General features: G+C 49.2%; 1 protein-coding gene across 1 annotated transcript in view; it reads right to left on the bottom strand.

Moving 5' to 3' along the window:
* Positions 1-15085, bottom strand: part of NOS1 (nitric oxide synthase 1) — a 195882-nt gene extending 180797 nt beyond the window's left edge. The window contains exon 1 of the mRNA XM_019977709.2: positions 14761-15085. The gene's annotated coding sequence lies outside the window, so the exon portion shown is untranslated. The remainder of the gene's footprint in view (positions 1-14760) is intronic.
* Positions 15086-26404: the final 11319 nt, after the last annotated feature.

The raw sequence follows: 26404 nt of genomic DNA, 5'->3' as shown, positions 1-26404 counted from the left end.
AGAACCCACTACTGTGTCCCAGCCAGGAAACACAGCCTCTAGGTGACCAATTTCCTATGACTCCCACTGTTGCTCCTATTATTAGACAGTCTCAGAGTTCTAGGAATGAGAATGAGCATCCGACGAAAGGAAAGAATGCCCATGTGCTGCCATGAATGGGGCTGTCCCGCTGTTCTGTGCCACATCCCGCCACCTGGGGGCATCCTGCCCTGAAAATCTCAGGGGACTTTGGGAGAGACGGGTTCAGCACGCAGCCACACGCCCAGTGTGCCCCAAGGCAGGGAGCAGAGCGCATCGCAGTCACCTCCAGGATCTTACCAGGGAGTCCTGATGTATCTGCTCTGCTGCTGATCCACCCTCATGAGCTCTAGCCCAACAAAGACCCCACCTTACTGCATTTATCTGTGGGCTGTGTGTAATAACATCCTCTCACGTCAGAAGCATAGGTTAAAGGGACTCAGGTTCAAATCCTAGCTCTGCGGCTTACTGAGTGATCCTAGGCGAGTAACCTCACCTCTCTGAGCCTCAGTGTCTTCACCTGCAAACCAGGGCTTATTATACGTGGGATTGTTTTGTCTGGACAAAACAATGTGAATGCATGTAAGAGGGTTCATGCCATGCTCAGAACTTGGGAAATGTCCAAACAATGGTGGTGGTGGTGGTTTTTTCTTTTTTCTTAAAAATCAATTCATAGGTGCTTTAGAGCATTTTTTTTTTGGTTGTTTGTTTGTCCATAGAGAGATTTTTCAAACCGAGTCATCTATGGTTCGGAGAAGGTCAGACATGACTGAGCGACTTCACTTTCACTTTTCACTTTCATGCATTGGAGAAGGAAATGGCAACCCACTCCAGTGTTTTGCCTGGAGAATCCCAGGGACGGGGGAGCCTGGTAGGCTACCGTCTATGGGATCACACAGAGTCGGACACGACTGAAGTGACTTAGCATAGCATAGCATCTATGGTTCCTTGGGTTTCCAAAATCTGAGATCACTAAAATGCTGATGTGAGCACCTGCATGGCTTATTCCTCGGCCCTAAGCCCAGGAGGTCTGGCCCTGGGCCCAGGGTGGTGTATGGACCTCCTGAGATGACATATGCAGTACAGAGTGTATGTGAAGTTTTCTTCAGAGGGAGGTTCTGGATGTTGTCAGATTTTCCAAGCAGTTCTCTGTCTACAAAGGGATCATCTCTGAGTATGCTCTGAATAGGTTGTTCGTGCCCAAGGGCTGGCCAAAGGGACCCATTGCTTACTGAGCCTGGGTGCCAAGTTGAAATACATTATCCCTATACTAACAATTGGGCAAAGTATGTACCATCATTCCCATTTTCCAGATGAGGAAACAGAGGCTTGGGGAGCTCAATCAGATAGCCAGACCCTGGACCTGGCCACTTGCTTGTCCCATGACTGGCTGGCACTGGCCAGGGATTTCAGGTCAGGACACTCTGATCCCAAGGTGAGTCCTGTCCTTAGTACTGTGGTGCCTTGGGGAAACCCAATGAGGTACCGCAGCCAGGAAGTGCCCTTGGTCAGAGCCTCAGAAGCTTGACCCCATAGACCTCACCAGGCATGGAGGCACCAGAGCCCACAGGACAATGATGCTCAGGTCCACGAAGACTCCACGTCCCCTCCAGGAAGGACGAGTGCACTTCCCTCTCCAAGCGCTCCCCCAGTGCCTGGCTTGCCCCCTGGTGGGCCTTCTCTCGTGGTCTGCTATGGGCTACAAACCCCAGGCAGGCAGTTGTTAAAAGCCTGGGTCCTGGCTGTTGCTTGTCAGTCACTCAGTCACATCTGACTCTTTGCGACCCCATGGACTGCAGGCTTCCCTGGCCTTCGCCATGTCCTAGAGTTTGCTCAAACTTACGTCCATTGAGTCGGTGATGCCATCCAACCATCTCATCATCTGTCATCCCCTTCTCCTCCTGCCCTCAATCTTTCCCAGCATCAGAGTGTTTTCCAATCAGTCGGCCCCTGGAGGCAGGGAGAATGCTGATTCTACCACTGATCAGCTCTGTGATTGAGTGACTCACCTCATCCCTCTGAGCCTCACTTTCTACGTTTATACAATGAAGCTAAATAGTACCTGCCTCACATGACAGGGTATTCTATTCTTCTTGTACTTTCTCCCATCAAGACCACCCTCTCTTCTCTCTCCATCTATTTTCCTCTGAGCATGAACTCAATAAATGTTAGCAACAGTGACTGCTGTTGTTACTGTGTTGTTATCCACAGCGTGCACATTCACATCCACTACTTTCCCCACATTTTAAGCTCCAGGAAGGCAATGATTGTTTATTTCCATGTCCCTAGCCCCTACCATAGTTGCTGGAGTGTAATACAGCATCAGGAAATGTTTGCAGCTGAACAATCAACTCAAAGAAAGTCCTGCTTACATCACTGACGGTTAACACCGAACATTCAGAGCCCCAGACGCACTTCATAAAAGTACAGTTTTCAGGAAGGTTCAGAGCAATTTTTGACTGATATATCCCTGCTAGGTTACTGGGGAGAGCTGGAGAAAGTTGGGACATGAACTTAACCTTAAGGCTATGTGCAATAGGACCAATTAAACCATCTTATGGCACATGTTTTGATATCTCCATCAATAATGGAATTTTAGGATGAAGGAAGCTTGTTGATATTTCTTATTATACTCTCCTTTTTGCTGTTGTTATTTAGTCGCTAGGTTGTATCTGACTTTTTTGCGACCTCATGGACTGTAGTCTGCCGCAGGGATTAAAAAGTCATCTACCTTCCATTCTTCTAACTGCAAATGTTTTCGCCCACCTGTGTATCCATACCATCCTTCCAGTTATCCATCCATCCATGCATCCAAATATCCATTCAAACATTCATCTATTGATCTATCCATCCATCCATCCATTCAAATACCCATCTAAGCATTCATCTGTCTGTCCATTTATTTACCCATTCATCCATCTATCCATCCATTCATGCATACACCTATTAGTACATCTATCAACCTATACACCCATCATTAATGTATATATTGAACACTTTCCAGCTTCCAGGCATTGTGCTAGACATTGTTGTGACCTATCACTGAATAACCTATGGATCCCACTTCCAAAGAATTTACATTCAAGAGAGACAGACAAACAAGTAAACAGGTGTTTTCAATTTGGCACGATATGGGTGGGATATGGTGGAGTGTGTATGAGAGTCTAAGGGAGGACATAAGACCTAGGAGAGTCCAGCAAGAGTTCCTGCCAGAGGCAATGTCTACGCTGAGGCAGGAAGGACCAGCAGGGGATGCTCTGTGGGGAGATGGGCTGTCCTGGCAGCAGGAGCCACAGGTGCAGAGGCGAGGGCAAGAGGAAATGTGCTGAGCTGGGGGAAAAGTTCTGTCCTGTCTGGATGGACCATGTGAAGTGCAGCTGGGAGGAATGAGAGAGTTGGCAAGAGTCCAGGGCCTTGAGTTGAGCTTGGACTTTGTCCCAAGAAACTGAGAAGCCATGGATGGTCATAAAGAGGCTTGAGTGAAGGGAGTGGCTTTAGAAACTTCCCTCTCACAGGAAATGGATTCTCTTTTTGAACAGGAATGGCACTTGGGAAGCAAGTCATCAAACTCAGAATGATACGAGAAAGTCTTCTTTCTTCTGAAATTTGCCGTCTCCTTTCCCAGAATCATTTTATGCCTGGCTGAAAATCCAGTGATCCTGGCAGGAGGGGAGGTAATGGTTCATTATCTCTCAGTCATTAATATTCTCCCTGAAGCAGCTTCCTTGAAGCTCTAATGGGAAATTCAGACCCCCAAGTCCAAGAGAGAATTTCTATAGAGCTTAATTACAGGCAATGATGTCTTTTGCTCATTCAATAGTCATGTTCCATTTCCTACCCTGACCATGGTGGTGTTTGGGGGCCTGTTGCCAGGTTAGGGGTACCTACTATAGCCAAGGCACAGAGCACAGGATACAGACTCACTGCCACCTACTGTGTGCCAAGCACTGCTGGATCCATGAGAAACCACATCAGGACCCTGTCTTCCAGAAGCTTATAACCATATTAGGTAGATAGGACCTGTGTATAGAATGAATCAGTGATCCGCATGGATCAGGCAAGAAAAAGAGGGAGAAGAAAAAGAAAACAAGATAGAACATCAAGGGCTCATCTGAAATGGTCATGGAGTCAAAATACCCTGCTTGTGGCTGATGAAATAAGAAATGAAAGTGGAAGGCATTTCTTGAAGTTGCCACGGTAACCAACATGGGACTGAATATAGTGATAGACTCCCATTGGGAGGACAGGGCAGGACGTGTTGATAGATAAGGTCTAAGGTCCAGAAATCAATAAGCATCAAGTATATGCATGGGTTTGAGAGATTTGGAGATAACCACAGAAGAAACTCCTAGAAGACGTAAGAACGGGAACCCCTGGGAAGCTGACTAAGGGTAGGAAGGGGTGGGACAAGGAGCTACTTCCCAGTGAAAGGCTTTGTCTCCTGTTTATTTTTTACCATGTGAATGTTCTTAGATAAGAGATTTTAAACATTCAAATGGAGAGAAATCTTGGCTTAAAAGAGTCAGTGGCAAAAGCTACGTGCATGGTGCAGGCAGTTAACACCACTGGCTTTGGAGCAAAGGGTCTCTGGATACAATTAAGAGGGGCTGTGAACTTGGATGGGAAAAAATAATTACATCTTTATGTTATTAACCTCGAGCTGAAATTTAGCATTTGCTTTCCTTACAAATACAGGGGAAAAGCCACATCAGTATTATCAGACTTGTGACTTTATCACTGATAGAAAATAGTAGGTATTTTCATATTACCTTTTAGCTGTTAACAAATATCCCAAAATATTTATGCTCATCACTTCTTCAAATTCACAGTGTGTTAGGCTCACAGCTACTCATTTAGTTAATGCATAAAGAAACACACGTATTCTCTATTTGTTTTTTATAAAAATACATTTTTAGTAACTACAACTCAACAAAATTGGTTCCTTCACAATCCTGTGTGTTATTTTTTATGCATTGAAAAACACTCTTCTGCCAAGGGGTCTGTGGGTTTTGCGAGAGGGCCAAAGGGTGTGTGGCATGAGATAGGTTGAAAAGCTTCTTTAGAGACAGGAGAGCAACTAGGGGTGAAGGTATTTGATAAACTGGGGGGAAGAGGATTCACCTGTTGAGGGGAGCTGGGACTCAGGCTGATGGAGAGGAGGGTAGAGGGTGCTGATGGAAGGGATGTGCTGGTCACATAGAGGTACGATCACAGGAACAGCAGCAGCAGAAGCTGCAACTTCTGAGCTCACAAGGTTCCAGACCTTTCTGTTTGACCTTGACAATAACCGTAAGAAGGTTTCTAATTCAATTTCCCTTTCAGAGCCAAGGAAACACGGCTGCAGACATGTTCAGGGGCTTGTCTGAGGTCCCATAGCTGGGAAGTCATAGAGCTAGAATTCACACCATGATCACCTTATCCCAACTTGCTTGTCTGTACTGCCAAGTACGGTAGAAGGTCTCAGTTAACCGACCAAGAAGCTGAGGATGGGACAAGTCAAGGGAAGCCGAGCCCAGAATCCCAGCATGCCTGGGAAAAGCTGAGCCTCTTTCCTTGCCTGGCTTCCTGCTAATCCCTCTCTCCTGGCACCTCATGGCTCTGGGAGGCTCCAGGAACCCCATGCCAGTTCTCTGGGCATTACTGTTAAGCCCAAACTCTGCCTAATCTGCCTTCAACCCACCACTCAGACCTTCTGTCCCATTTTAGCTTTGGAGCCCTCTCAGCATCAAATCTTAACCATAACCTCCTAACTGGGCCCCCTAACTAGAATGCACATTTCTTCATACTACTAGATGTACCTGAACTAACATTTCTGAAATTGGGGTTCCCTTGTTGTTGTTCAGTCAGTCAGTCATGTCCAACTCTGTGACCCCATGAACTGCAGCATGCCAGGCTTCCCTGACCTAACTGTCTCCCAGAGTTTGCTCAAACTCAGGTCCATTGAGTCAATGATGACATCCAACCATCTCATCCTCTGTTGTCCCCTTCTCCTCCTGCCCTCAATCTTTCCCAGAATCAGGGTCTTTTCCAATGAGTCGGCTCTTTGCATCAGGTGGCCAAAGTATTGGACAAATTATTGGCCAAAGTATTGGGGTCCCCACAGGGGTTCATAAGACACTCTGAACATTTAGAAGTGTTATCATTTATGTGTAGGACACGACCATCAGCCTTTCCTGGATCTGCTGATGACTGTCTCATATCTAGGAGCTGCCACATGATTCCAGTGACTGTTCTGTGATGATGGCAGCTGGGCTGAGCTGTCCTGCTTTAATTACTGCACAGGAATGAGAAGAAGCCACCGGCACGATACAGAAATGATCCTCCCCGTGCCTGGAGAAGGCCAAAGGCTGGAACACCATGTTATACAGACAGAGGGGTCTAAGCAGTGTGAGGAGAGAGGGAGGGAAAATCAAGTCCTCACAGGGCCTGGCAGGTGGAACCTGGGGGACCCCAGAGGGCCTTCTGGTCCATGCATCATGTATTATACTTATGTTGCAAACAGAACTTCACTCAAGCCATCACTTACACGTTTTGAGCTCACATCTGATTTGCTCTGTAATTGGGATGGTGTTCAATTTGTGGATTTGCTTTGGTTTTGTAGGAATATAAGCATGAAGAACTCATACCTGCTGTTCTGCGGGTGCACAATTAAGCAGCATCATAATCAAAATATTTTACAACAACATTGAGGGAGAGTGTCTGTGAGAGTGCCCTTGAAAAGTGTGCCATGTCTGAAAGACATGGACCTATATGCCATCTTTTGAATCGTTTTAAAGTTTTCCTTTTCCATTTCTTTATTCTCTATTGAAGTATAGTTGATTTACAATGATGCATTAGTTTCTGGTGTACAGCAGAGTGAGTCAGATATATAAGTGTGTGTCTTCCCCATTATAGGTTAGTACAAGATATTGGTCTCTGTGCTATATATTAGATCCTCGTTGGTTACCTTTTTTTTTTTTAATTTTTTATTGGAGTATAGTTGCTTTACAATGCTGTGTTGGTTTCTTTAAATTTATTTTTAATTGAAGGATAATTGCTTTACAGCATTGTCTTGGTTTCTGCCAAACATGGTCAACTATTTTACAGACAGTGGCGTGTATCTGTTAATCCCAAACCCTAGTTTATCCCTCCGCAACCCCTCTCCCTGTTGGTAACCAAAAATTTGTTCCCTATATCTGTGAGTCTGCTTCTGTTTGGCAAGGTTCACTTGTATCGTTTCTTTGGATTCCACATACAAGTGATAAAGGATATTTGTCTTTCTCTGTCTGACTGACTTCTCTTAGTATGATGATCTCCAGGTCCGTCCATGTTGCTGCAACGGAAATCATTTCATTCTTTTTTTTATTATATGCTATCATCTTGCAGGCTACCCCCACTGCTCAAAAACTGTTGCTCACTTAGAAGTAAATTCCAATCCTGCCAATCCCCATGGACAGGCTCTTCACTGCATCCAAATAGTTCGATTTAATCGTTTTCAGCTAGTCTCTGCCAGTTTCCATCCACTGCAGGTAAGGATAGGGGGTGCCAATGGCTCAAACCAGCACCTAAAACACCAATCAGTACCCGATGGGTAGCAACCACGACTAATACCAGCATCGTTGCTGGCTCATGGGACTGATGGAAGTGACACTCAATGGTATAAAAATATCCTCTCCTGACATAGCGGTCTTTGCGTCTCACAACCTGGTCAAGAGAATACAGGAGAAAATGAGGTAAAGGTGCCAGCCAGAGTGGAGAAACACCTGGGAAGGAGACATGGGAGGCTCCATGATGACACAGGGAAGAACATTCTGGACTGGAAAGTACAGTCTTGAGGGGATGGCCCAGCTCCGTGTGACCTTCGACAAGCTACCTAACCTCTCTGAGCCTTTGGCTCTCAGTATATGAAGGAGGACAAAGGATCGTCCCAGTCTTGCCCACTTCACAGAGCAGGTGGGAAGAAGGCCAGGGAAGGGACAAGGAAGAAGGCAGTGACAGCAACGTGAAAGGCTACCATTACTATCAGTAGAGTAGCAGTGACGAGGCAGAGCCAGAGAGATGCTCACACAGCCAGTGATGGAGGGAGAGGGAGGGAGAGACAGAGAAGGAGACCTTCATTGCCTCGACCGTCTGTCCCCTCCCCAATGTTAACTTGGAACTGTCCTGAGAGATTTCCCTCCCAGCTCCCGCCCTTGGCTGCATCCAGCTCACACAGGCTCCCTGGGGCTGTCTTGCTGGCTGCTGAGGTCCCAATTGGGAGGCCAGAGGGTCAGGTCACAGCCCTGCTAGAAGAGGAACCTCGTGGGGACAGAGCATTGACCGCCCAGAGCAGGGATGCCCAAGGCTGGGCCTTGCTAAGCTCAGACCACACCACTGGGGTTCCGGACCTCAGCACTGACCCTCTGTTCCTCTGAATGTAAGAGAGTCACCACTTCTATCTTCCTGAGGGTACTCGGGGGGCCCCGAGGTTAAGTAGGAAGATCCTTTGGGGGCGTTAGCTAATATGAAGATCCAGTGGGCAGAAGGCAGCTTGTTTCCTGAATCCATAGGGATTGCTGGCCAATTGCACAACTGGCTTCCTTAAGACTGAATTTGTTTTCTCTGCTTTGGGGTCTGAGTCTTTCAAAATATTTGGTCTTTATTTGAGATAGTTTGTTTTTCTTGTAAGCAGCGAATGTCTCTGTATAATGCATTGTTCCAGGGGAATCCTGGTGAGCATTTGCAAACCCATTTTTTTCCCCCTAAATTTTTTGAATAATGAGCTCCACTTTGATTTAAACATTTTTATAAGAATTTTTCCTGTTAATTCTAAAGTGATTTTTTAAAAAAGACATTTGGCAGGAGTGGGTGTGGGTGAGGAATGTGTCAAAGTTACAGACTCATTCATCCCTAATGAAGTGGAAGGGAAGTGGAACCAGAGGAGAACGAGGATAAAAAAAGAAAGTAATAGAATCAAAGGAGAAAAGAAATAGTGTAATGGATGTGTGTGGGCTTTGAATAGGCATCTTGCTATGTGGGTAAGTGCTTGAGCTGGAAGAGATACAGGGAGGAGCAGTCAGAGCTGGAATCTGGCCAGAAACAGAGTCCTGGGACCTGAAGGCACTGCCCCCACCTCCCTCTTGGCCTGGGGGCCTCAGTTGCCACATCTGTCGAATGGGTTGAAGCCATGTTCCCAGGGCTGCTGGGGGTGGGGCAGGGAACAATGAATGAATAGGAAAAGTGCAAGCTGTAGGGTGCTGTGCACGCACGAGTGGCTTATTGGGGTGGGCAGGCGGGGGTTGGACTGAAGGGGATTCAAGACTCTTTCTGGCTCTTAGAATCCAGAATTTGATGAAAATACATAGACACACACTTGCAAGTATAGACCCATGCACACAGATACACTCCCACCCCCACACACACACCCTTTCACTTGCTGGTTCTCACACACCCTCACGTGTGCCTGTGTATGTACCACACACAGGCAAGCTCATTCATTACACACCCCCACACGGCCCCCACACACCATTCAATACACATGTGCATCCCCCCACCACAACTGCCCCCCCACACACCCTCACAGGGGCTTCCTCACCACATGTACTCACACACGCTCATACACATACCCTCCACACTCTTTATCGCACACATTTGCCTTTAAACACATTCTTGCACACATCCACACCCTCCACAGCCCTGCACGCACATTCTCATGCACTCACGTGATCCTCAGTTAGACAGTCCCTCCTGGCCTGCACGCCACCTCCCTTTCCCAGCTGAGCTCTGGATGAAAAGTGAGGCAGGAGATGGATGGGCCCCAGGCTGGGCAGCTGGAGTTCGTCCCCTGTGGACAGACACTCCAAGATGGAGAGGAGGAGGAACTGAGTCCTGCTCAGGTAAGAGACCACGTATTCCGCATTGTCAAGGTCAAGGTGACCTTCCCAACTATGCTTGCCCAGAAAGGCTCCTTGGAGGTCAAAAGGGTGGGAGCATCACCTCACAGTAAGTGATGTCAACCTACCCTTGCCTCTTCACCAGAATCCATCTTGGCTGAGAGGTGTGTGTGCACACGTGGGAGGATTCTGACTTAAACCAAATACGACCTTGGAATCAGGCAAAGCAAGACAAGTGGCCAAAGGAAACCAGGAAGAGATGCCCCAAAGAAGTGATTCAAGCTACCACGGCGGGTGCGCCTCTGAGTCCACCAACGTGTCTATTTACACATACGGTACTCTTCCTCCTAATAAACATTTTACTTGCTCCACTACTTTCCATCTTTGTGGGAATTCTTTTCTGCAAAGCCGAAGAGCAAGGGCCTTGTCATGGGCGACTGGTCTAGTGACGAGGACTTAGCGCTCACTGCCACTCTCTGGCTGGGAACTGAAACCTGGCTTCACGTCGCTGCAGGCCGAGGCCACCCAAGGTCAAAAGCAGAGTAGATCCTCTGTCCTCTGCCCATGCTGAGCTCACGCCTCACCGCCCTGAACCCAGGCCTCTGCCCCGCACCCCCCCCACTCCTACCATGCCCAGAAACCGCTCAAAGCTTCCATCTTCTCAACCCCTTGGCCATGTCCCTCTTTCTGTCCCCTGTCCTTGGTGTTTAATGACCCCCCTCCCCACCACAAACTGAGTTCCATGAGATTAGGGATCCTTTCTGTCTTACAAACACATCCTCAGAGCCTGGCACACGTAGCCAGCGTTCTGGAAATAGCTGTTGAATAAATGGATGGATGGATGGATGGATGGTTGGACAAGGGTGTGGTGCCTAGAGGAAGAGATTGTCTGCTCAGACCCGGGCTCTGTGTGTTGGGAGCAAGGTGTGGGGAGACCATGGGGGCCTTCCCCCTCTCGGTCAGTTTCAGGGCACTGTTTCCTCCTGGGGGCAACTCTGCTCTGTCCACACGCATCCCCTCTTTGCCTCCACCTGAAGGACCCAAAGTACCGATGACACTCGGGACCTGACCCTGGCAGCCGTTTCTGGCTCGCCTCCCAGGGCTCCCAGGGCTCTCTGGGACTCTCGGGAAAGAACTAGACTCTGTAGGCTCACAGCACTCTATAACCTGACCCCACGTCCATCCACCAGCTCCACCATCTGCAGCATCCCAGCACTTACCGTGTGTCCCAGGAATGGGGCCACTCGGATCACATGCAAGTCCTACCCACTGTTCCAGGAGGGAGCCCCAGGTAGCATCCACAGTGGAGAGCCGACCAAGCAGAGGCTCCGGGAGGGAAGGACCTGGCCTGGGGCCGTCACCTGGCAAATGGCAGTGCTAGGATTTGAATCCAGGCCCCAGGCTGCTTGAGGCCCCGTTTCCCTGACTTCCCACACTGGGTCTGGGGCCCCCTTCTGGCCTCCGCCAGCCCTCTGTGCTTCTCCACTGGGCCAGGGCACCCTCCCTCACCCGTCCACTGCCTGCCTCCTCCACCCCACTAGGAAATTCTCAGGGGCGGCACAGGAGGCCAATTTGGTGCCTTGCCCGAGTGTCCTTTGTCCAGCAATGTACGCACTCCCCAGCTGCTGATCTTTATTCCCGGAGAACGGCCTTATGTAGCCAAGCCGGTTTGTTGGGGAAAGATGACACCCCTCACCCTAACAGCACCAGTGACTAGCCAACATGGGGATCCTAAAGGCTCGCCCCCTTGCCTCAAGGTGGGATCAACTCCGCCGTGCCACTCACACTCTGGAGCCCCCATGGGGTCAGCTGAGCGTCTCCAGGCTTGTTAAGCCCCTTCGGCTGCCCTCTCCTGCTTCCCTCACTCTCCCTTTCTAGAAAGCATTCCCTCCACCTGTTAATCATTATAAGCCCAGTGCCAAGATCAAGGCCAGGTGGCAGTATCCCTTACTGAAGGAAGGAGCCATTCCTTCTGCCCTCAGTGCAAAGGCTGTGTTGAGGATCAGTTCTTGGCAGAGGGAAGGAGCGTGGTTTACCATCGTCACCCCTCTAATCCTTGTGCCTTGACCAGTACCCTGCCTGGAGTAGGAGCTTAGTGAGTGTTTGCTGAGTGAGTGAATCAATGAATAAATCAATGAATGACTGCCTCATCTTTCCCCGGCCCCCATGCCTGCCTTTCTCCAAACATTTCAGGCCACCTCGCCTTCACCTGCCAGGTGACCTCACCTGCCATGTCCACCCTGGCTGGCTTTGACTTCACACCAAAGTGCTTTGCCAGCTGCCCACACACCCCAGGGTTTCACTGAGGGACCTTGGTCTCCTCCCCAAGGGCAGGGGATGAGAGGGAGCCCGGGCTGCACTGGGCCAGACCCCCACCCGAGATTCACACCCAGGCCATCTCTGCTCTGCTCTACTTTTGGACAAAAGTGCTCTGCGGCTGCAAAGACTCGGGAGCTCTTTGCATTTTCCAGCTGCCCCACCGCCCGCTTGAATGGGGCACATCCTCCCTTTTGTCGCCCCACTCTAATTTTGTTTGTAGATGTTCTGCTCATGTCCCTATCTAGACAGAAACTCCCTAAGGACTCTAGCCTAGAGGTTAAAAGCTTGGGCTCTGGAGCCAGAAAGGCCTGGGGCAGGTCATGAAGCCCCCTCACAGCCTCTTTTTTGTATAGCTATGAAATGAGGAAGTAATAGGGCTGCCAGCTGACCTGGGCACAGCTTCAAAAAGATGAATCCTGTATATGCCTGACTTGTGGAAAATAATAAGTGGCACCTTCTAGTATTTATTAGTTACCTGAGCAAGTGCCTCTGGCATACCTGGTAGTTAATCATCAAAATGATCACAATTTCCTTTGGAAAAGGAAGTTAAACCACGTGTGTGTGTAAAGCTCACCCTGTTCTTGTCATGACCACTGGGTTCCAATGAAAGTTACTAATTCCAGGTAAACACTGGGGACATTCTAGTGGCAGCTGCATGGCTAAATGGGGCCCTTATGCCTTGCTGCGAAAGGACCAGAGAAGGGCCCTCAAGGTTCTTCTGTTTCTTAAGCACCTGGCTTTCTTCCAGATCCAGGCTTGCTGTGTACAGACAGCAAGGAAAGTTGGAAGAGAGGATGATTTCTCATTTCCCAGACTCGCTGGTGCAACTGCAGTGGCGAGCCCAGCATAGTGGTGCATAGCACTTGCTCCATAAATATTGTGGGGTGAATGAAGGAATAATTCCTTTTATGGATTAAAAGGAATGGATTTGAACTCTACCACGAAATGTCACCACCAAGTTTAGGGGTCTCTCAATCAATACTTGTGAGTGAGTGAATGAATTCCAGGTTCACTCTCACAATGCCAGTTCTGAGCCCAGGTTGTAGCCTGGAGGAAGCCTGTGATAAATATTTATGGAGGAATGAACTAGATCCAGTACTTCCCAGAAACCAGCTGAGCTTCAGCTGTGGTCGCCCCCGCTCACCCCAGGCCCACAGACAACATTCCAGGGACCGAGCCTTCGGATTCCAGCCACCAGCCTGTCTTGGCCTCAGCCAGCCCAGTGGGAATGGTGCCTTGGACACAGAGCAAGTTCAGGGCCTGGGGTGCACGACTGGGACCTAGCTGGCTCGCCAGGGAGCTCGTGGGTGTTCCCCTTGGGAAACACTGCCCCCTAACCTCCACGATGGACTGAGCTGGCAAGAGCAGACTGCAACGACCCAGGGACACTGCCAAGGAGCCCCCGTCTGCACAGCACTGGCATCAATACAACCACACACATACACACAGATGGGGACGTGTAGCTGTGCCCTGCTGCCCACAGGGCTCTCTGCCCGCAGCCCGTCCTTCCTCCCGAGCCCACGTGTCGGAGCCAACCACGTGTTGGAGCCACCATCCAGAACGGGCTCCAGTGATCCACACAGGTGATCCTCCTCAGCTCCTAAAGTCACCCCACGTGGTGCAAGCACGTGGACACACACCAGCATAGCTCCATCCCCCCAGGGTCCGCCATCCTGTTCCAAACACACCTTGCCTCCGCCCCAAGCTGGCGGAGGCTGCAGACCACCCAGTGGTACCACCAAGGGACAATGCCATCTGTCACCAGGGACCCGGTTCATGGATAATAGCACACCTCTCAGCCAGAAACTGGGCCCACAGGTCAAAGTGTGGGCACCAGGACAAGTCACCGTGTAGCTGGGAGGTACCGAGCTGGACCTCTCTCTGACCAGCCCCCTAGTCTGTGCCATGGGTTGGCAGCTGTCCCCTCCTTTGCCACTACTGGGACTGACTCCCCACTGGGTACCATGGGGTAGCTCAGACCCTGCAGAAGCCTGCATGCTGGATGACGCCCCAGAAGCCTCTGGGGTCCTAGGCCAGGGCCCTACTTGCCCCCGGCTGTGCACCGAACCATGCGGCACTCTGAAACCAGAGGACTCCCCCTGAGCTCTGGCTTGGGGAGGGAGCAGCCCCCCATGTCAGCTTCCTGCAGGGGTCTCATGCCAGGCAACCAAACCGGGCCACCCCACGGCATGAGCTGGCGGGCTGGAGGAACATGCGTGGCCTTGGGTGCCCAGACGGGCTGGCACAAAGAGCCAGTTCTTTCAGGGTGACGAGGAAAGAGTTGGGACCCTAAAGCCTCCCTCTGGGCTGACTGGCTCTTTGTTCACCCCTCAGGTCCCCTTCAGCCACAGGCGGGGGGTGGCCCCTGCAGCTGCACGATCCAGGGAGAAGGCCTCCAGGCTGGCATTTGGTCCCTGCAGGTCAAGCCAAAGCAAAGGGGGTCAGGGATGCTAGAAGCCTGAGATGCCCCAGCAAAGCAGAGACTGCAGTGAGCCCCTCTGCCCTACCACGGCCCAGTCGGGCTACCCAGGCCCGCCGGCCTGGGAGTGGGCCCCCCAACCTGGGTACTCACCGGCTCCGGCGAGGCCTCCTCCTGGCGTGGTGGCAGGCGCCCCTCTCAGGCCGTGCTCCCCATCTGGAGAGGCCAGCGGCACTAATCAGCCGCCTGGCGTGGCGTGAGCCTTGTGGCTGGGGCTTAATTGACACCAGGTGGCCCCTCCCCAGGGGCAGGCTGGGAGGCGGCTCTGCCGGGGCCAGGGGGTCAAAGCCGGGGCAAGGGGGCCTGCACCCAGGCCAGGCTGGTTCAGGCCTCCCCTGGAGAGACCGGGGCAGTCAGGCAGCCGCTGGCCACCCCTCCCCTCCTCGCCTGCCGGCTGCCTCCATCACACACCCAGCCCGGCTTCCCTAGGCTCTGACCTTTCTTTCATTTCAGAGGCAGCAGTGGCAGTGACAGCCTCTGCCTAGGAGGAGGGTGGCTCAGGTTTCCCCCCAGCTGGCTGGGGGCAGCCGCGAGCATGTGTGCTGGGTCTGCAGTGGCCAGGCTGGGCCCGCAGGGTCCTGAGGAGGGCCACCCACTGCAATCACAAAGGATCCCCAAAACCATCTTTTATTGAACACTTACTACATGCCAGGCCCCTGCATGGTTCCCCACACGGACCCCCCATTAACTCTCCTGGGCCCTGAAAGGTGGGTATTTATTTAACCCCACTTAGCAGATGAAAAAATAAAAAAAAATTCAAAGCTCAGAGAAGCTAAGCGTTGCCCCCAAGGTCACACAGCAGGAGAGGCACCAAGTCAGGGATTTTAGTTGCTACCTGCAAAGTGAAGAATCATTTTTTAGATAGGGAAATCGAGGCTCAGAGACAGGAAGCCAAGTCTCGAGGTCATAGAGCAAAGTGCGGAATTTGGATTTACCACCAGATGTATTGGGTCAGGCTGCCTGGAAAAACAAAGTCTGTGTGTATGCTGAAACATAAGCTTTCTTTTCTGACCTGCATGAGTCCCTGCCTGTATTAGGGCTCTGAGGTGGAGCCACAGGTGGACTTTAGGGGTAAGAACATTGGACATAGTATCAGGAGACCTCTGCTGAAGTTGCTGTGTGATCTTGAGCAAGTTACTCTACCTCTCTGGGCTTTGTTGAAGCTCCAGTGAACACCAAATGGGATGCCATGTCGAAAGGGCTTTGCGACTGGGACACACAGGGCAAGACTGGGGAGTGCTAAAGTGGTCCCTACTCTGTCCCCAGTACCCCTTCTCAGAGGCCCTGCACCCCTGCCCTAGCCCCTCACTGCCAGGGGCAGCAGGACCTAGCAGTTAAGAGCACACACGGGCTCTGCAACCACACAGACATGGGTTTAAGCCCTGGCTCTTCCTCACCAACTTGGGTGACCTTCAGAGGTCACTTCCCTTCTCCGGGGCTCAATTTTTCATCTCTAAGAGGTGCCAAAGAGGTGCTTCTCTGCCGGGGCTGTATAAGAATAAATGAGAAAATGCCAGCCCCTGCCTCTTTACTCAATCACATCTACTGAACACCTACTGTGCGTGGGTTCCCACGCTGGGTGCTATGTGCCCTGCTGATGGAGACTGATGATAAATTTAAGACACATATAGGCGTAATTCCTTGTAGAATGTCCTCCAAAAATAGGAAGTAGTTGTTGCTTGTTGTCTATGCACTTACTCAACAAAGAACTTGTTGAGCACCTCCTATGGGCCAAGTACTCTTACAGGCACTGGGCATACAGCAGTGAACAGTGAGGATGGACCCCTGTCCACATGGAGCTGACAATTTCTAATAATTAACCATGACAATCCATTGCAATAATAATTATTTTAAGACCATTCTTTGGCAACACACACACACACACACACACATAAACTGTGTTCCCTGGTGTCCTCACTGGTAGAATAACATGCCTGTCTGCTGGGTCTGCCCCTCGGGGAGCTCCAGGGTGGAGCGTGCCATTCCAGAATGTTCTTAGGTCTAATCCTCAGTGAGGTTCATGGGCTCCTTTTTGGTGTGACTAACGGGCAATCTGGCCAGCAGCCCATCCCCCTTGCCCAGGCTCAGACCCCACGTGGGTTGGGAGAAGCTGAGCCCGTGACTCAGCTGGCCTGACCTGTCAGGCTGAGAAGGAAGCAAGCAGCTGGCTGGGCTGTGAGCCATGGGGTCCTTCTGAGCCAGACGTGGGGCAGGTGGCCAGGGTGAAGACTGGGGCTTCCAGATGGGAAGGGCTCTGAGTTAGGCGACTGCACCCTGGCCCCTGGTTATCTCACTAGTAAAGAGCATATTCTAGAAAGAAGCAGTGAGCGGGACTTCGCTGGCAGTCCAGTGGTCAAGATTTCACCTTCCAATGTAGGGGTGGGGGTTGTGGCTTCGATCCCTGGTCGGGGAGCTAAGATCGCACATGCCTCATGGCCAAAACAAACAAAACATAAAACAGAGAAGCAATGTTCATAACAAATTCAATAAAGACTTTAAAAATGGCCCACATCAAAAAAAATCTAAAGAAAAAGAAAAAGCAGTGAGAAATCACAGGATGTTCTGCTTTGTGAGGGAATGAGCTCCCCGTCAGTCAAAAGATTCCAGCAGGATGCTGTTAAGGGGACTCCAGAAATGGGGAGAGTGTTCTAGAAAAGCTAGTCGATTTCTCCCGACATCACCTTCTCCTGGAAGCTTTTTCTGAGTCCATCTCCCACGCTAGTCAGGTGTTTCCCTGACCTCCTCCCACCCCTGGGTTCACTCTTGCCCCCAGTCAGCACTTACTGCCCTTTGCCAGAAGGGCCAGTTCACTTGTCCATCTTGCCCACAAAACTGAGCCCCATCTCCTCTGTCCCCTTTACACTATGAAACCCTCAGTACTCAAACACAGAGTGCGGCACACAGTAGGTGCTCAGCAAATGTTTCTTGTATTAAAAAATGTATCTATCGAAATGATGATCTACCATGCCCTTTCATACTTTGAGCATTTGGTACTTTGACAAGGAGGAGTCTTGCCATTTCACTCATTCATTTAACAAATATGTCCTGAGCACGTCCTACGTGCCAGGCACTGCCCTAGGCTCTGGGGATACAGCAGTGATAAAGACTGATTAAAAAATCCCTGTCTTCAGGGAGTCTACCTCCTCATGATTGTACCTTTAATTAGGTAATCTTCACAGGTGTTTTTATTAATAACAATAATAGCCATTGCCATACAGCACAGTTTCTAAACCTCAATGCTATTTATTGATTAGTGTTTGAGGTGGGAGCTGAACCCTGCATGGTAGGAGGTTTAGCAATATCTCTGCTTTCCACCATTAAATGCCACTAGCAACCTCCTCCCTCTAAGTGTGACACCCCAAATGTTTCTAGACATTGCCAATTGCTGTAGGGGAAAACACCACCCCTAGTTGCTAACCTTAGTTATCTGTGAAGCACCTACTATGGGATATGCACTTTGCATTCATTCATTTACTCCATCTCTAAAATAACTCTAGGAGGCAGGGGCAATTATTTTCATTTTACAGATGAGGAAACAGAAAAGATTAGTCATTTGCTTACGGCCCCAGATTTGCACATGCAGCCCTGTACACGTAGCTTACCAGCATCCCTGTGCAGAAGGCAGGGCTGGTGGACCTTGGGAGCCGGGATACCAGCTGCAGAGACCAATCTCGGAGTGGCATAGCGGGTTCCTTGCCTGGGCTCCAGGGGTCTGTCAGCCTGGAGCTGAATTCTTTTCTGGTTTCACCCTGTAGCCCCTTGCAGAGCACAGGGCCTGGCACTCAGAAGGCCTTCCAGGGCAGCAACAGATGGGAGAAATATGCTGCAAGCCAAAGACCTAATTATAAGCTTTCTAGTAGCCACTTTAAGAAGCTGAAAAGAAACAGGCAAAATTAATGATAGTAAGGTATTTTATTTAACCAGATCTAGTCAAAAATGATTACATCAATATGTAACCATTATACAAAATTGTTAAGAAGATAGTTTACATTCCTTTTGCTTTTTTTTTTTTCACACCTTAGAAATCCACTGTGGATTGTACACATACATCTCCACTCAGACTCATTACACTTCAAGGGGTTTATAACCACAGGTAGTAAGAATCTGACTGTCAATGCAGGAGATGCAGGTTCGACTCCTGGGTTGGGAAGATTCCTTGGAGAAGGGAACGGCAACCTACTCCAGTATTGCCTGGAAAATCCATGGACAGAGGAGCCTAGCAGGCTAAAGTTCAGGGAGTTGCAAAGAATCAGATATGAGTGAGTGAGCACATGCATGCATTCGAGAAAGTTTGTTGATCGTGGGAATGAACGCAGGAGGTAGGATATTCCGAGCGCAATGGATAAGGCATCCCTGGGCCCACAGAGCCTGTGGGCTGTCACATGGTACTGTCAGTTTTTCAGCTCACCTCTCTGTCTTCCAAGTTCATCTGTCTTGTTCTCCTTGGAGCCCAGCCCCAGAGCCTGGCTCTTGTAGGAGAAGCAGTGCAGTCTGGTGGCTTGGAATCAGAGGCCTGGTGCCTATCCTGGCTTAACTACACAGCTGAATGGCTCTGAGCCTCAGTGTTCTCATCTGGAAAGTGGGAGTGATGACAGTTTCGCTTGGTGCGGTGCACTCAGTGGAATTTCCTGCCATTATGGCCATGTGGGCACTAAGGTGGTTAAACTCCATCCACATGCGGCAGGTCTGATGGAGACTTGCTTTTCAAACTTTAACCGTTAGTCACTCCGTCGTGTCTGACTCTTGCTGCCCCATGGACTGCAGCCCACCAGGGTCCTCTGTTCGTGGAATTCTCCAGGCAAGAATACTGGAGTGGGTAGCCATTTCTTTCTCCAGGAGATCTTCCTGACCCAGGGATCAAACCTGAGTCGCCTGCATTGCAGGCAGATTCTTAACCATCTGAAACAGGGAAGCCCAATTTTAACTAAATTTAAATGTAAATAACCACAAGTGGCTAGTGGCTACCGTGTATCAGCACAGTTTTGGAGCATCACTGCAGGGGACGAAGTCTAAACCTCCTGGCCCAAAGCAGGCCTTCCCCGCTTGGTGCCTGGTTTACCAGGCTGGAGAGGCTATACTGTGTGTGGAGGTCCCTTTACAGTACTCAGGGTACTGATGTGGGTGTGAGGAAATCACCTCAAGGTCCAGAAAAGAAGCCTCTGAGGGGATTGAAAGTGAAAGTGAAGTCACTCAGTTATGTCCGACTCTTTGCAACCCCATGGGCTGTAGCCTACCAGGCTCCTCCCTCCATGGGATTCTCCAGGCAAGAGTACTGGAGTGGGTTGCTATTTTCCTTCTCCAGGGGGTCTTCCCAACCCAGGGTCTCCCGCATTCCAGGCAGATGCTTTAACCTCTGCTCCACCATGGACTCTGAGGGGATTAGGGTGGGGTTATTTGAAATGCAAATGCTGCTAAGCTGCTGCTAAGTCGTTTCAGTCGCTGTACAACCCCATGGACGGCAGCCCACGAGGCTCCCCCGTCCCTGGGATTCTCCAGCCAAGAACACTGGAGTGGGTTGCCATTTCCTTCTCCAATACATGAAAGTAAAAAGTGAAAGTGAAGTTGCTGAGTCTTGTCCAACTCTTAGCGACCCCACGGACTGCGGCCCACCAGGCTCCTCCATCCATGGGATTTTCCAGGCAAGAGTACTGGAGTGGGGTATTTGAAATGCAAATATCTTGATACAATTTACTGGGATGCCGAGGGCCCTGAAAGCCTCAGAAGAACCTGCTCTCTCAGAGGTGCTGGAAGTCTCCAAGTTCATTCCGGCAAAGACCTTGCATCTTGAACATCAACCTTTGATGGGAAGATGAGAAAGAAAGAGAGGGTAGCTGGAACCAGGTAGCCCACAGACTTGAGGTAGGGGCAGGTGAGGCGGAGGCCACAGGATTGTTTAAACTGTGAGAAATGGGGAGGAAGGGTGACTGCCACCTTGAAATAGTGCTGGCCTTTCTGTGGGTAATCTATCATAAAACTGGTAACAACAGCTATCAGTTGTTGAGGGCTACCTCTGTGCCTGGCATGGAGTTAAATGGTTTAATGTGAATTATATCACTTACTGCTCACAATAACTCTATGGCATAGAGACCTGTGGGCTTCCCCAGTGGCTCAAGCAGTAAAGAATCCACCTGCAGTGCAGGAGATACTAGAGACTTGGGTTTGATCCCTGGGTTGGGAAGATCCCCTGAAGCAGGAAATGGCAATCTACCCCAGTATTCTTGCCTGAAAAATCCCATGGACAGGGTGGCCAGGTGGGCTACAGTCCATAGTGTCACAAAGAGTCAGACATGACTGAGTGACTGAGCATGCACACGTGATTGAGACTTGTACTGTCTCTGCTATGTGAATGGTGGAACTGAGGTTCAGATTGGTAAAGCAACCTACCCAAGGTCACACAGCAACAGAGCTGAGATGCCAGCACAAGTCTGGCTGACTGTGAAGCCCTCTCTCTTTTCTCTACGGTGTGATACTGTTTCCTTATGCAACTCCTGTTATGTTTCCATGGCTTCTTAGTGATTCTGTATCAATCTTGACATTAGTTTTACAAGGTCACGTCATACTATCATTTGGTGATGATGAAAAAACTGGGCCGCCAATAGGTTTAACAACTTATCTAATAAAATATTAGTGTTAAGAACACTGTTAATGAAATTGACTCTAAAATTGGTTTGTACAATGTTTTTATATTTAAAAATAAAGCCTGTCATCTTTGCTCAAATTTAATCTTTCTAATTTACTTAGAGGGTCACTGTCTTCATCCTCTTGACTCTGGGTGTTTTGTAAGGCTCCTTTGCAAGAAGAAATGACCTTAAGACCTGACATCATATCATGTGAATGATGAGCAGAGATCTGGGCTAGAGCCTTGGGTTTCAGGTTTGTTCGGTTTGCAAATAACATCAACAAAAATTCTAACCGAGCTTTGGGGAAAAGAGGAGAAAGGGGGAAGAACTGATTAGAATCCAGCTGGAGAATCCAAGGAATCTGAGGAAATGCAGAAATTCTGTCAGCAGCAGAAATTCTTGAAGGTCTTTGAGTCACAGACTGACTTCTAATACTAATCAATCCCTCCCTGCAAGCCCCAGTTCAGAATTCGAAATCCCCAGGAAAAGACATCTGATTGGTTCAGTTTGGGTCAGGTGTCTACCCCTAAACCAATCAGCTTATGGGTCAGTTCAGTCGCTCAGTCGTGTCCAACTCTTTGTGACCCCATGAATCGCAGCATGCCAGGCCTCCCTGTCCATCACCAACTCCCGGAGTTCACTCAGACTCACGTCCATCGAGTCAGTGATGCCAGCCAGCCATTTCATCCTCTGTCGTCCCCTTCTCCTCCTGCCCCCAATCCTTCCCAGCATCAGAGTCTTTTCCAATGAGTCAGCTCTTCATATGAGGTGGCCAAAGTACTGGAGTTTCAGCTTTAGCATCATTCCTTCCAAAGAACACCCAGGGCTGATCTCCTTCAGAATGGACTGGTTGGATCTCCTTGCAGTCCAAGGGACTCTCAAGAGTCTTCTCCAACACCACAGTTCAAAAGCATCAATTCTTCGGTGCTCAGCCTTCTTCACAGTCCAACTCTCACATCCATACATGACCACAGGAAAAACCATAGCCTTGACTAGACGGACCTTTGTTGGCAAAGTAATGTCTCTGCTTTTGAATATGCTATCTAGGTTGGTCATAACTTTCCTTCCAAGGAGTAAGAGTCTTAATTTCCTGGCTGCAGTCACCATCTGCAGTGATTTTGGAGCCCCCAAAAATAAAGTCTGGCACTGTTTCCACTGTTTCCCCATCTATTTCCCATGAAGTGATGGGACCGGATGCCATGATCTTCGTTTTCTGAATGTTGAGCTTTAAGCCAACTTTTTCAGCTATGGGTAGGCAGGGCTTAATCATATAGTCATGGAGCAGAAAGGACTGCTGGGATATACACATCCATGCAGAGAAGACAGGGTGGGCAGTCAAGGAAAAAGGGACCCTTACCTTTGACACAGAACCCTCTTCCCAAAATCAGTGTGGCTTGATGTCCTCTCACTGTCCTACTCTGAACAGACCTGTTTCCTCCTTCCCTAGAAAGTGCTGACAATTCTGTACTGCAAGAGTCAGCGAAAATTTTCTGTAAAGGACCAGATAGTAAATATTTTTAGCTTCACAGACCATACCATGTGTGTTGCTGTGTCCCAATAAAATGTTATTTATGGACACTGAAATTTGAATTCCATATAATTTTCATATGTCACAGAATCTTCTTTTTTCAACCATTTAAAAATAAAAGACTCATTCTTGTGGGCTGTGCAAAACCAGGTGGCTAGTCATGTGGGGCTTGGGGGCTGGAGGTTGCTGATCCCCTGTTGTCATGAAGAGTAACATTAAGTCCTTTGATCTGAATATTTACTTCAAGATAGAGAAAGCAGCAATGGAACCAAACATCACTTCAAATATGTTACAAGTGAAAGCTAAACCAGCCTTAGGAGGACTTAATTAGACATGTAATAAAACAACTGCAAATCTGGCCTAAGTGAGTGATGCTGGTCAATTCACCTCCTCCCCCAGGTCAGTGTCTAGGGGACATCATTCAGCTATGTTTCACCTCTGCCTCCTTATCAAAGTGGTATTGTAATTTATTGTTCCTTGAAGAACTTCTAGCCATTATTCTTTACGTGGGATCTGATTTTCCTTAAAAAAAAAAAAAAAAAAGGCTCACTGAGGTTGGAAAATGTCACATAGAACAAAGAATCAGGATGATGCTGGACCAGAAGATCACAGAGCTGCTTCCCACCCTCCCTCCGAAGCCTAACCCCATAGTCAGCCTCCTGGTAGTGAGTCAGATATTTAAACAAGAAAAGAGGAAGCGATCAAATAAATTGAAATCCTCAGAGGTATGGTTGGAGGCACTGAAGCTTCGTTCTTTCTGGATGAACGGTCAGAGGGGAAGGAGTCCGGTGCTAGAGCTTCAAGCTCTAGCCCCTGTTCTGGGAGTACCTCCTGGCAGGGCGTGGGGGCAGGGGCGGGGCTGGGCCTATAGGTGAGGACCTTACAGGTGCACCATTGCTCAGAAGCCAGTCTTTCTTGTACGAGACTGATCTCTTGGGTTTTGAGCTGGAGAGAGAGCTGCTGCAAACTCCAAAGACACATAGGCTCCAATAACAATGTAATAACAAAGGCAAGTATCAGCTTTTCTTGAATTATGAGCTAGGCTCCATGCTAAATGGCTCACATATATCAGCTTCCTGAAGCTAAGAAGTTAGATATGATTATTGTCCTTATATGATGCCTGAGGAAATTGAGACTCTGAGACTGGCATGGGTGACTGTCTTAGCATGGCTTCTCCCAGAAGCAGATCCTAAGGAGTTGTGAGTGAGTCATTTATTAAAGACGTGTTCCCAGGGATGATGGGTGGGGAGAAGGCAGGCAAGGAACCATTTCAGGCTAGGTCCAGCCTCAGCCTGATCCTGCGGGGGAGGAGGGCTCCAGAGTGTAAGGTATGCCTCAGAGGTCATCCTCCTTCAAGACGAAGACTGCCTAGTTTGGTACTTCTGTGACCAGTCCAGTCCTGGCTAACAGCTGCCCTAGGGGGATGCAAGAGCAGCTCGAGCAGCTCAAGCAGCTTGAGCACGACCTTCCTGAGATCACAGGTAGAGCTGTACTTAGAGGAAGGGGAAGGGCACACAGAATGACAGCTCTTCAGGGCCTTTGGGCAATGAATGGAAGGACTGGGGTTCAGAGTCCTGGTGTCAAACCCTAGAGCCCTGGACCTACCACACTAAGCGTGAGGCCCCCAAACACTTGTATATGGACTCGTGCTGGTCTGTGTCAGCGTGTTCACTGGGCTTTGGAGAAATGAAAAATGTAAGGATATTTCATTTTATTCCCCCAAATTGTGGCTACTCTAATTTTTAGCCTTTCTTTCATAAAACAGTGGTGATAGTAAGGTGCACACGTGCTTAGTCCCTAAGTCATGTCTGACTCCTTGCGACCCCATGAACCATAGCCTTCCAGGCTCCTCTGTCCATGGGATTTCCCAGGCAAGAATATTGAAGTGGGTTGCCATTTCCTCCTTCAGGGGATCTTCCCAACCCAGGTATTGAACCTAAGTCTCCTGCATCTCCTGTGTCTCCAGCATTGGCAGGCAGATTTTTTTTTTTTTTTTTTTTACTACTGAGCCACCTGGGAAGTCTGATAGTAAAGTGGTGGAGAGACCTTATTTGGATTTTTCTGTTTTTTGACAAAACAAAATAAGAAGTTGAGACAATGCATCAGTTACCCCATTTTTCCTTTTCATCTAACAATGCAGGAAACATGGACTCTCATACTATATGGTCTGTAAAAGGCCCAAGAATATACTTTGAATTTTTCCCATGACTGAGAGCAAGGTTTCTCCCTTAGAATATGTATCTTCTAAGATACAGTGAACAAAGAGTTCTGAGGTCAAAAGAGTTGGGAAACCTATATACTCTAGTCCACTCTGGGAGAGTTTATGAGGTACATGAACATATAAAGGCCCTGACAAGTCCTGTAGCAATGGAACAGCACCTCATCTCGTTTTACCCAGTGCCCCTTTGCTTTTTGATCACACTCACTAGCCTGCTATTGACATATTTCAGGAAAACTCGGCACTGGCTGAAGCCACTGTTCTCAGTACATAAGAATGCATATACCCTTGTTTGGCTTGTTAGTGGCATTGTGCCTAGGAAGAGGCCGATGGGAGACAGGAGATGAGGGTAGGCTCCGGAAGGTCTCAGTTTGGGCAAAGGTGAGGAGGACCCCAGGGGCCAGAAAGGTTTGAGAGGCCTCGTCCCTGCCACTGGGGCGGCTGGGTGACCGCCTCTCTTGTTTCTCGCTCCCAGGCACTTTCCTTGCAGCCTGTGCATGGTGGTTAATGAGCCGTTCAGTTCCGTTGACTTGCAAGACCTCCCGTACTCAGCTTAACACCGGCTGTGCTTGATTGATGGTGGCCCTGCGGCCACAGAGGACCACAAGTCAGAACCGGGACAATCAATTAGTTCCAGGCCCCAGGGAAACCTCTCCCCAACTCTTCTGCTAGAAATAGAAGAGGAGGGGATGGAAGTTTCTGCTCTGTCTCACACTTTCTTCCCACATCAACACTATCCCAGGGCTAAATGTCAGATCCAGGCTGGAAATATATAATGTTTATTGGTTGTTTATGTCATGCAGCGTGTTAAGTATTTTACCTGTTTTTAATCCTGATCACAGCCCTCTGAAGTGAGAGCAATTGTTATCCCAATTTTATAGTCACAAGAAACCTAGGCTGTGACAGTTGACATCACGGCCCAGCCAGGTCACAAGGCTGGTCTAAGTAACATAACCTGGGACTGAAATTCAGGTGCTGTGGGAAAATTTCACTTCCTGGAACCTCAGTTTCCCCATCTGTAAGATGAGGCAACTCATACCACCCACCCCATTTGATTGTTTTGAGAGGGAAAAAGAAAATCATGCTTATGAAGGCAGGTCAGTGAATTTAGAGCATTAGATACCAGGTGATATTCTCTGAAAGAGACACTGAGAGTGGGCTGGTGCCTGGGTCACCTCCCATCAGAGATGGGGCACTCTGGGGTGCAGAAACTTGGAGCAGAGATTGTTCTTTACCCACTAAGGCTGGCCCCACTCCACAGCCATATTAGTAACAAACTCTAACACTACCGACTAACATCCGTAGAGCATTTACTAGAGGCTGGCACTGCTCCAAGTAGTTATGTTCTTCCACGTAAGCCACAATTATGCC

Source organism: Bos indicus, chromosome 17 (genome assembly GCF_029378745.1).
Source record: "Bos indicus isolate NIAB-ARS_2022 breed Sahiwal x Tharparkar chromosome 17, NIAB-ARS_B.indTharparkar_mat_pri_1.0, whole genome shotgun sequence".
In the NCBI taxonomy this organism is placed as follows: Eukaryota; Metazoa; Chordata; class Mammalia; order Artiodactyla; family Bovidae; genus Bos; species Bos indicus.
This window is presented reverse-complemented; position numbering and strand designations above follow the sequence as displayed.